Here is a 9,885-nt window from a genome sequence, read left to right on the forward strand (position 1 = left end):
ACAGTAGGAGCACTTGCACTTTAGCACTTAATATCAGTGAAAATGTGCACAGAGACACTAAACCAGCAAAAACAAAGTTCAGTATACCATCACAAACAGGAGGTCAGAAATATAAAAGACAAGGAGGCACAAGCCAAAATATGGCAGATCTAACACACATTAAAAAAACAATTAGATAGCAAGCCACTAGAGCCACAATACCTTCATTTAAAGAATATGAAAACATTTGATCCTGGGGATAACATGGATAACAATTGATCATGGTATGAGATGACAATTTTGGGCCATTAAAATGCAGTAATGAGGTCTGTCAAAACACTACCAATTTCGGAAATGTCCTCAGTTTACTATCTGACTGCCACAAAGAGAGAAAGAGAAGGAAATGGGTCACTCCATAAAAATGTGGCTCTAATACTGTATGTTAAAAATTGTGTCCCTCGTTGTCAGACGTATGGACCCTCTCCAAGTAGGGACACCAATCCTAGTCAGGGTAAATCACAAATCAACCTAAGCTATTCTGTGCTCACCCTCTTGGCACAGTGCAGGCAGGCTTAACTTAGAAGGCAATCTGTAAAGTATTTGAGCAATAACTCATACAGTAACACAGTGAAATCACCTATAAAAGACTCAGTTGAGAAATATAAGGAATGACTTTATAAATAAAATAAGGCCAAAACAACAAAAATCCAATGTGTAGAAGTTGAGATATTGAATTTTTAAGAAATAAATGCAGTAGAGTACTTAGAAGCAAGTAGCGCTGAAAAGGTTGCTTTAGATTGTGCTGGTCCTGGGCAAGGTCAAAGTTTGTGCCAACCACGGTGGAGTGCCAGCTACAGGATCCATGCAGGTCCCAGTAAACAAAGTACCTTTCCTGGTCACAAGCAGTGAGAGGTGTTAACCTTATCCTCACAGCGAAGGTGATGTTTCAGTACTGAAGATGGGTGCTGAAGTCGAGAGGCATCGAGCAATGCACCTCTTCCTCCTAAGCAGTTGAGGGGATGCATTGAGCTCACTAAGCTGCAGTTGCAGCGATACACTGTGTATTACATCAATCTCAGGAGGCAACGTGCTGGTTCTGAAGTGATCCGCAAATTTTACTTACGCAACTGGGTCGATGTGCCTGATCTGGGTTGTAATTATCTGGGTCACATCCAGTAAGCCAGGCACAGGAACAGTGGTAGAGACTTAGATATCCCTGAGACTCAAGCAACAGGAGGCAAGCTAACAAGACATTGGCGATCACTTGGAAGAAGGCAGAGTCCTGCTCTCCTTCAGCAGGTGCCAGAGAGCAGCAGGAAGCAGGGCAACAAACAGAAAAGTAGGCTTTCCAGATCAGCAGTCCAGTTGAGTACTCTGAATAGCACAGCAGTTCTTCTAACAGAGCTTCAGGTATAGGTCCGGAAGTGTCTAGTTTACTGGGGTCTGAACCCCAGTACCTATACTCAAATATGCATTTCTAGTGGGGGAGACTTGAAAGAATGGCTTTGGAATGCACCAGTATTCTTTTCAACCCAGTCCTGTCTACCAGGCTATCTGTGGAGGAGATCAGTCCTTCTGTGGGGTCAGACCACTACTCTTTGAAATGTTATGTTATGATAGTAGGAGCTTGTAAAGTGCACGGTCACCAAAGGTTTCATGGCGCTAAGTGTAAGCCTCTCTTCCTACCTAAGAAGGGCCTTCAGAATGTAGATGTATGCAGATGAGTACTTGGCCACATCTAGCCTTCTTGGGTATGTGGCTATCTGGAAGGAATGCACAAATTGCAACTGTCACCAAGCCCAGACATGTATTGGAGACAGGCTGCAAGGCACACAGAGCAGAAAGAACAGATATAGGAAAGTAGGATCTGCTTTTATGGTTAGCACCACTTTTTGCCTGATGCTTTGCTGTTTCTGACAAGGCTGATCAGGACCCCAGTCTCTCTGCTTTTCCCTCTAAAATGGTCACCCCAGATTGGACACTGGTGTACATTTATCAGTCCCTAGTATATGGTAATAAGGAACACAGGGCATAGGTACACCAGGGATCCTCCACGGGCTGAAGCATGTATTTTGCCACTATTAGGAGACCACCTAATTTGTAACTACAGGTCTGCCATTACAGCCCATGTAAGCTGGTGCAAGCACCATTTACGAAGATATAGGTTTCCCTATAGCTGAGGTCAGTGCACTTAAAACCTATGTCACCCCTAAGACACGCCTTTCCAATCCTGACGGCAAGGTGCTCAGTTCTAAGTGTGAGAGTGCCCCTGTATGAGCAAGACATTCCTACAGCCTTCGGAGTCAATTCTCTCGGGTTGTAAGTTAGACAGCAAAGTAACATATAAAGGGGCACCGAATCATTACGCGATAATCATCTTGAAACTGGCTGCCATGTTTGGTATCAAACATGTTGGAATCATACCCCACACTATAAACAGTATGGGAGGTATGATTGAAAGCACTGTAAAATCCCTCCATTAGGCTCTCAGTGCTTCCAGTACCAGTCTTCTAGACCTGGACAGCACAACATGGCTGCTGCCGAACTGAGGCATGTTTCTGCCCTCCTGCTGCTGAGCCAAGATCGAGTAGGGGAAGGTAGAACCATAGGTATACTGTCACTGGAAGGTGTGACCACCTCCCAGACAGGGTTTAGTGTGATCGGGCTGGGTGGGAGTGCATGCCAGCACCACTAAGTCTGCTGAAGGGGCACATTTGATTCCCTCCTTGTATAGTCCATTTAAAACCAGCCCAGGGAGCCATTGGCTCCCACTCTGGTGCAAAACTGGACAAAGGGCATGGGAGTAAGCTCCCCACTTTCCAACCCCTTCCCTAGGAGGGAACCACAAATGATCCGAACCCTTTACTTAGGCTACTTAATGGCTTACCTGAGCGTGGTTCCCTAGATTCTTCATGGGACATGATTCAATTCAGACACCATTTAAACTGGACTTCGCTCAGGGAATCAAGGCTGCAACCGGAAAGACTGTCAGAAAAACATGAAAAGGGGAGTTCCCAAGCATAAAGAGGAATAATTCCAAACTAAGCAGGAAAAGCCCAAAGGAAAGCTGAATTTGAAAATATTTCTTTTTATTAGCATAGAAAAATATTTTAGCTCTGGAAAATTAACACATAATCAATCTCTTTTTCATATTTTTTTCCTCTCGGATTTGTCTTTAAAAAGCACATACATAGAAATTTATAGTAACAGCCTAAGGACACAACGGGGCATAAAAAAATTGACACACATTTCATTCATTCTTCCAGTCAGACCCAAACCTATCCACACAATCACATTCAAGCAACAACCAAGAACAGCGCCAACGCGCGTTTCGGAAAAATGCCAGTACAAATTTTATTCATCAGGGCGCACAAATACAGATTATATAGGTTTGCGAGGTCTTTCAAGATCCAGTAACCCAATCCTGGGAAGGTGTCCTAGTAACAATCATGGCTGGAAGAAATAATCTGTGGGCAAAGAAAAACAAAATTAAGAAAATATGAACTACAATAAAATAAAGCAGGGCAAGCAACAAGTTAAAGCAGAGTCCAATTACACAGTCAAGCAACAAAGTACAAGAAACTAGTGTTTTTACATAAGTGTGCAAAAAGGAGAGACACCTTATATACCATACATAGACCAGATGACTATCCAACACCAGAGTAGAAAAAAACCAGAAAGACTCCTGCTGCTCCTGATCTCTAAAACCTGCTCGTCTGCTGCACTGTCTGTGCCTGTGCTCCATACACGAAACCTTCCAAGGCCTTTGGGAACCCAAGACTCTGAAGGAATCCCCCTTGAAGTGAAGGAGTCACTTACCTGCATCTGCAGGCACCCCAACTAAGCAGACTGTTCTGCTGATCCTGGGCTTCCATCGACACCAATAAGTGAAGCAACACAAGTATTGGTTCTCCACAGGCCTGTCCTGTCCTCTCATCAAGTTTGAGACCAGTATCCCACGTCGGAGCAGCAGGACCAGAACCCCTATGCACCTGTTGACTTGACGTTGCAAAGCTTGTCAGGTTCCTTCCATCAAGATCTTCGGGCTCCAAGTAGCCCCAACATCAAGCGGCAGTGACCAGAATCTTTGGCCACACCGCATTGCTTGCACCATGGACCTGTTTCTTTGGTAAGCTGCTCAAGGTCCTCTTCCGACTCCAGTGCCTCCAGTATGTGGGTCTTTTATGAGCGTCAGCTTTGAATTATTTGAGCTAAACTGATGTTGTGACCGGGTTTTTGGTTCCATTTCTGATTGATGGTGACTTTAGCTTGCTACCATCCTAGATCCCTATTCTTAGCTTGTTTTGGTCCTTTTCAGGCCTCTTTTCAGACCTAGAAGCATAAACTAGAGGATAGCGCTTTATATGATGATAGATCCCTTATTTCTGACTCTAATCCATCTATTGCCTATTGGCTTTGACATAATTATGTGTCCTTTCATCATTTTCAGGCCTGAAGACCTATAGTAGAGGGTGGATCCTGTAGTTCTGACTTTATATTACCTATTGGTAGGGTTTGTGTATGTACTTTGATAGAGCTGTGTGTCTATTTCATCCTTTTCGGGCCTACAAGGCCCAGAACCAGAGAGACTCCATTTTGCTTTCTGCCTCTGCAGACTGAGGAGCTTGCAGGGTAAAGGTAATGTTTATAGTTAAGCCTGTTGTGCGCTAGAGAAAAGCCAGCGGAGACTGGTTCATATCGAAGGAATATGTTTGTCTCTTGGGTCCAGACGTAACATGCAGATGGCCACTGCGATTGCGCGGGAGCCTTGGAGCTGGCACAGGAATTCGGTGAGAGGTAGTTTCTGTTGGATATTTCCATGAGTAGAGAGCACTCTATATTATCGAAGTGCAGAGAGGCAGAGTGGTCAGATGAATCTTGGAATGGTAGAAGTCAGATGGTTTTTGGAGCTGAAGAGAGCAGTCAGTTGGTCTTTGGAGTTGAAGCAGTCAGAGATGATCTTTGGAGTTGGAACTGTCAGCTGGAGCTTTTGGAGCAGTTGAACCAGTGGAGTGAAGTTAGCATGTTGGTGATGGTGCAGGAGAGAGAGAGTCCTGATTCCACCAGAGAGAGAGGAACAGACAGCAGATGTTGGTCCGTTGGTGATGATGCAGGAGAGAGAGAGTCCTGATTCCACCAGAGAGGGACAGAGAGAGTTGGACCCTTCTTAATAGGGTGAGGTGTTCTTAAAATGTTTCTATTATATCTATTCACAATTAATCACTTCTCTTTCAGCTATGTATTTGTATGCCATGATTATTTACTTTACTTTTCAGTTCTTATATAAATGTATGTGTTGATGATTGAATTCTATCATTGCGCTATATAGAGCATTAGTCATTTAGATCCTCGTCATTTTGCCATTCTAATAAAGAGACCCCGCAGATCTGTGTATTCCTTAGATGTGTCTATTTCCCTTTACCTTTCAGGCTATGCCTAGATTGCTAGTTATTTTGATGTTATAATTTGCTATTGTGTAATAAAGAGACCCCAGTTCTTAGTGAACAGCTGTGCAGGTGTTATTTCTTCATGATAAAACTAACCTTTCTTCTAGCCAGATGCTGTTATGTGGACCGATGTGTTTCCCATCCAGGTAAGTGGTAACTGATCAAGGGAGCAAGGAGCGCCTAAATCAGAGAATAACCTTTGCATATAGTAATTACATTTGGTTGTTATCTTCTAGGACAGAGCTAACCCTTCTTTTTACCCAAATGCTGACAGGAGAAGGATGTGACATTCCCTTCCCTGCAGATAATTGAGCATGGAAGATTGTGTGTAGATCAGGTCAGGAGATAACCTCTGAATGCTACAATTTGGCTATTCTTGTGTGAGAGGATTGTATCTCCTATTCGCCACATAAGGGATAATATTGTATATGAGACAACCTCAGTAGATATTAGACATATAGAGAAACTTCCCAAGAGAGAGAGAGAGAGCACTGAAGGAATTCATAGGATAGAGATTGCCGCTAGAGAGAGTGGCATTAGTGAGAGCATTGATTGTGGTCAATGTGTATACCCGCTGGATTGCGGCTAGTGAGAGATTGCCGCTAGAGAGAGTGGCATTAGTGAGAGCATTGATTGTGGTCAGTGTGTATCCGCACCAGATTGTGACAGAAGAGAGAGCATCGGGAGGAGACGATGTTTAAACCCACCGGATTGTGGCTTGCGTGAGCACCGATTGTGGCTGGTGTGTAATGGTAGATGCATTAGAACTGCTCTCCACCATGAGGAAGAGAGTAGCATAGTCTGGGCCAGATTGCCGTGAGACTATAGGGTGAGATCATAGGATGTGACATGGAATTCCTTAGTAATCAGTGAGTATTCCTAGTAATCCTATAGATTTAGTGGTGTTTTTGATGATATGAGCTTGTATATTGCTAATTCCCCATCCCCAGGAAGGTACCTAGGTACTGTGGTAAGTAGGCTCTGGGGAGGGAGATGGTTACGTTTCGGCTGGATTGGTGGTGTCTTGGTGAGCTGGTGATATCTGGTCTGAAAATCCGGTCATTACAACTGATTACTAGGGGCTTGTCCTGACCCCCCTGCTTATGGTGAGTCTCCTGGACCTTGATCCTCTCGTCTTTGTTCCTTCTTCAACTTCCACGTTGGTTGCAGTTGCCAAGGCATTTTGGTGCTCCTGCTGCACACTAACTCCTCAACTTTAACCATCTGATGTCAGACAGCTTGTTTATGGCTCCTGATCTTCCACAGCATCACCTGGTCTACACACATGCAGTTTCAAGGTCACTGTCAGCTCTCCTGCAGCACCCGACATTCGTCTTCCGTGCCTCCTGTTCATTCCTTAATTGGTATAGACTCTGTCCATTCTGCTTGTACGTTCTTCACATCTTGAATCCACCTCTGGGTTCCACCTGACACTTCGACTTCTCCAGCAGCGTCACCTTTCTGAAGTCCTCCATTGGATTTGACGGCTGTTTCAGATGCCACTTCACACCTATGCACCCAGCTTTCCTGGTGCAGGTATCCTGGTTCCTAAGGTATCCACGGGTGGAGTGGCTCTCCAACCTCTTGTCTTCCACAGGGGTTTCTTCAGGGTCCACTGGGAGGGGTCCTCTTTCTATTAAATTGCAACCACAACTTACAGGTTGATATGTACAGAGAATGCAGTCATGTTCCTACACTGCACAGGACCTCCGTGGGGCTACTAGATACTCACCTTGGCTAGTTCCTTGGGTCCCCAGCACTTCGACATCCTCTGAATATTGTCCTGACTCGAGTCAGGGTTCGCATACCACTATTTTAGTATATTGTTTGGTCTCCCCTGTGGAGCCACTGTGTTTTCTGTGCTACTTACCTGTTTCTACTGCAAAGTATTGTGTGAATTGTGTATATCTAGGAGACATCTGTATGTGTTATTGAGTGTCTTATAATAAATACATATTTTTATAAATACACTGTGTGGTTCTTTTTCACTTCATCTATACCTATAGGCTTGTGTACTGGTAAAACAAGCTGATTTACGCTCCTTCTGGACTAAGCCTGATGGCTGCTCACCACAGCCACCACTTAGAGAGCTTTCTAAGGTTGTCTAAGACCACTAAAATCACAATAAGTGTTGTCTGGATCAGTGGAAGGTGTCCACTTACATAAGTGTATATCATACACTGAGCCAGCCTCTCACAGCAGAGAAACACCCACTGTCTAAATGTGGCACTTCTAAAATAGTATTGTTAAATCCGACTTACTAATGAGGATTTATTATTACCATTCAAAGAAATGAAAAAAAGAGTTAGCTACTCCGTTTTAATTAGAAATTACAACGTAAAAGTGTTGTAATGAATTCCAAAAGCTGTTCTGAGTAAATGCTTCTCTGCTTTTCTGAGCTGTCCTTAACCCTGTTGATCTCTGCCTTGCTGAGGACAAGGACTGGACCCATCTCACTTGAAACCAGAGTGACTCCAAGGACTTGATGGCTTGATGCCTTGCCCCCTGTTTTCCAAAGCCTCAGGGACACAAAAGACTTCCTAGAATCCTGCTGGTGCTTTATTTATCACCAGTCCTCGATTACCAGAAAAGGCTGCAAAACAATCCACCAACATCTGGCAGCCAGCCAGTGTTTTGGACAACAACAAGGTGTTATTTGCAAACAAGAGCAAATGGATCTTTTGGCCTGAAATCTTTGGTGCGTCAATCTTGCAATCCTCAAGTTGGGATGCCACATCAGAACGCAGCTCTTCAGGTGTATTATTTGATCAGTAAATTAGCTTGTGATGCAGGGATCCCATTCTGTCATCACTAGGGGTGTTAGGCTTTAATTGTGACACAGGTAGTTATACCGCACTGCAGCAAAGATGAAACTGCATCTCTTCCCTACTGATCAGGATACAGGATTCATGGGCTGTGGTGAAAATATTGCCACCAGAGCCTCCCTGACTTTGTAATAGTGACGTTCAAATCAACAGTCAAGCTCAAAAGCCGCAAAAAGACAGTAGCGTGAACATTGTACAGTACAGCTTTTAAAATATTGATTAATCGCTTGGGTTCTATTGTTGTGACATCCCGGTCAAGAGCACTGCTTGGTAGACACTGGCAACATGGAAATCATGTCAAAGAACCAAGGACATTGAATTCCTCTGGTGGTGACACCAGAGGCATTCTCTTTTTCTATTTCAGGTTGGGTTGCTAGGGAAGCACTTCCCCATAGCCTGAGTCAGTTCTTTTTCCAATGACGATCAGCATGCATGATGTACTGATGCCATTAACTTGAAAGAGAAAGTTAAATGAGTTGGTCAGTTAATTTTACTGTCATTTGCATCCGTGCTCAGGACAGTTCTCAGCCCTGTGCACCAGTTTCAATGTGAGAGGTGTGAGAAATGAGGCTGCTGGTTGACTGGGGTGTAAGCAGCCATAATCTCTTACATGGTGATTGGACCTGGTCACCTCTTACCTTAAAAGTTCAGAAGGGACAAGGCTGCTGAAGGTGTCCAAGGATAGAGCATCAGCGTCCTATTGCCTTAGGTCAAAGTCGCAGTGATGATTTCTGCATTCAGACTTGTTTGCCGACATGGATGTCAAAAATCTTTAGCAGTTTCACAAGGTCAGATACCCTTTTGGTAAAGAACTGCTGAAAAGGATTTGGGGCTGTGGAGAAGAACATAGTGGGAGAAGCATCAAAGTCAATCTAACCTGTGAGGCAAACAGGTTGGTCCTGGTCTCCTTCTGGTTCTTTGAGCAGTTTATGGCCAAAAGTTTTCTACGTCCTGAGTTTTGGGAATTGGCCATCTAGGCTCCTTTAGCACCACAACTGTCAAGGGTCCAAGACTAGAGAGACATCTCTTAGGGGTTCAGGACTCAGTTAGGCTGGTGCGGAGTACAAATGGTGGGAGCCTTTTATTGCTCTGTGCCTCTAAACAGAAGGCCAGCAAACTAGTCAATTCTGGTAGTCCTGGGTGCAGATGAGCATGTAGGGTTCAACAGGAGGGCCGGTCTCTGAGGGTTCAAGACAGGCTCCAGGCATCACAGAGGTCCTACAAGGTACAGTAAATGTCTGAAAGAGTGCACAGCAGGTCAAAGAGGCAGGCAGTCCCCTGAGAATACTTCCACAGGTCCAGTAGTATTCTAAAGAGTAGGTCTGAAGGTCCTCTTTTCATACCCTGGTGCCTTTCTTCAGGAAGGTGGGAGAATCTTCTGGAAAGATTCTTTGAAGTACATGGAATTTCCTGACTCCCCTGCCCTGGCTCAAAGCTGGCTGCAGTAACAATAAAGGGTTGTTAGGCCCTTTCTGTGAAGGCGAGCATTGACTATTCAGGTGCAAGTGGGGCTTTGCTCAACTCTGCCTTACATCATGTCAGCAGATGGCCCATTGAGGCACACCTAATCCCTCTATTGTGTGACTGTCTGGGAGGAATCTACTAAATATAACTGCCTTGTACACCCAGGCATG

Source organism: Lissotriton vulgaris, unplaced genomic scaffold (assembly GCF_964263255.1).
Source record: "Lissotriton vulgaris unplaced genomic scaffold, aLisVul1.2 SCAFFOLD_963, whole genome shotgun sequence".
Lineage (NCBI taxonomy): Eukaryota > Metazoa > Chordata > Amphibia > Caudata > Salamandridae > Lissotriton > Lissotriton vulgaris.